Source organism: Echinops telfairi, unplaced genomic scaffold (assembly GCF_000313985.2).
Source record: "Echinops telfairi isolate 266 unplaced genomic scaffold, ASM31398v2 ScPeMD7_7469;HRSCAF=8507_0, whole genome shotgun sequence".
In the NCBI taxonomy this organism is placed as follows: Eukaryota; Metazoa; Chordata; class Mammalia; order Afrosoricida; family Tenrecidae; genus Echinops; species Echinops telfairi.
The window spans coordinates 75,213,383-75,215,404 of NW_022111372.1; the positions used below are offsets into that span (position 1 = coordinate 75,213,383).

Genomic DNA, 2,022 nt, shown 5'->3' on the forward strand with positions numbered 1-2,022 from the left:
TGAGACATCTTTAAAGTTGAAAGAAGAACCAGGTATTTTTACATGATCCATGTGCACCTGATCCAAACCATGGTATCTTCAGTCACCTCATATGCATGTGAAACTTAGACAAGGAATTAGCAAGAAGGAAGAGGAATCAGAAAGTACCATGGATTGACAAATGAACAAAGAGTTCCTTCTTAGAGGGAACAGCCAAAATGCACCTTAGAAGCAAGGATGGAAAGACTTTGTCTTTGAATTTAGGTATGTTATCAAGAGAGACCATGTTGTGTTCTGTCTCAAACAATGTTCTCTACGCTTTTTATCTAGATTCTATAACCCAGTGCAATTGCTACCCAGAACTCACAGACAATATTCATGATTAAAGGATTTCTTAAGGAAGTTAACAGGTTGTGATGCAAATGAGAAATGCTCAGAATACATTTGTTCTTGAAAACGTTTTACAAGGTTTTCTCAGGGCTGCTAATAAATGCCCAAAGGGCATGCCACGCTGCTGTAGACCTTGATCTAAAGGCATTCAACTTCAGCTCCATGTGCCAGCAAATCCAGGTCCCTGGATTAAGTGGCAGAGGTACACCACTCCAGCAAACCTCAACTTGAGGGCACACACTCAGCTCTACCTTTATGGGTTTGCAAGCCCAGTTCACCTAATCACGTGCCCAGAGGCAAGCCAGCCTCCTGCCCCAAGCACTCAGCTTTACTTGCTCTGTAAGGTGGGAAGTCCACCACTCTGTTCCACGCTCTGGCTCCTGGTTCTGCTGCTGCTCCTCGGATGTCACAGCTGGGGTTTTTTTTGGATCTAGGAGGCTCACTGCGCCTCCTAGATTTGGGGGTCTAGAGGACATCTTCCACTCCTGGCCCTTGCTGGTAGTGAGATCACCTCTCTGCTAGTCAGCGGGTTCATTTTATACCAAATAGGATGGCATCATTTCTCACCGGTGAATCCTATCCGTATCTTTGTTACCCAGACTCATGCAGCTCAAGTTCATTTGGCTGGAGTTAGAGGCTTTGGCTAGAAAGACCACATTGAAAAACTCACTGCCGCTCCCTGCACCCGCTCGCAGGCACATCGGACGCCGGAGGCATCTCCTCCGCACGCCCGCCCCCCGCGGCTGCTCGCTGGGCTCCAGACCCCTGGCGTCGCCCTGCCAAACAGGACGTGCGATTTCAAACCCGGAGAGCTCATCTTCGCCAAGATGAAAGGGTATCCTCATTGGCCGGCTCGAGTAGATGCAGTTCCTGATGGAGCTGTCAAGCCACCCACAAACACACTACCCATTTTCTTTTTTCGGAACTCAGGAGACTGCGTTTTTAGGCCCAAAAGCTATATTTCCTTACTCGGAAAATAAGGAAAAATATGGCAAGCCAAATAAGCGAAAAGGTTTTAATGAAGGCTTAGGGGAAATAGATAACAACCCAAAAGTGAAATTTTCAAGTCAGCAGGCCTCAACGAAGCAATCTACCGCATCCTCTGATGTTGAAACTGAAGAAAAGGAAACTAGTCTCGTTTCCAAGGAAATACTAACCAGGAAGAAAAGGGCAGCAATGAGGACGTGACTAAAGAAACTGATGTAACTACTCGGAAAGCTGCCAGAAGAGGGAGAAAGAGAAAGGCAGACAAACAAGGAGAAACCGAGGAAAGTGCAGCAGTGACCCCAGCAGCAGCATCCGTTCATCTGAAAGTAAGTCCAAAACGAGGACGGCCTGCAGCTACAGAAGTCAAGATTCCAAAACTCCGAGGCAGACCCAAAATGGTAAAACCGCCTTGCCCTTCAGAGAGTGACATGGGAACCGAAGAAGAGGAAAGTAAGAAAAAAGGGCACGAGGAGAAACAACCTAAAAAGCACCTGAAAAAGGAAGAAGAGGGCCAAAAGGAAGAAGATAAACCAAGAAAAGAGCTGACAAGAAAGAAGGAAAGAAAGAAGTAGAATCAAAGTGGAAAACTGTACCCAAAGCAGGAGTAGCATCCACTTCTGATTCTGAAGAAGAAGGGGATGATCAAGAAGGGGAAAAGAAGAGAAA

At 46.4% G+C, this 2,022-nt stretch overlaps 1 protein-coding gene and 1 pseudogene across 2 annotated transcripts in view; one reads left to right on the forward strand and one right to left on the reverse strand.

Annotated features, from left to right (window-relative positions):
- SGCD (sarcoglycan delta) overlaps positions 1 to 2,022 on the reverse strand; it is a 763,996-nt gene that overhangs the window by 223,986 nt on the left and 537,988 nt on the right. The gene's annotated exons all lie outside the window — the stretch shown is intronic.
- LOC105978516 overlaps positions 1 to 2,022 on the forward strand; it is a 19,283-nt pseudogene that overhangs the window by 16,592 nt on the left and 669 nt on the right.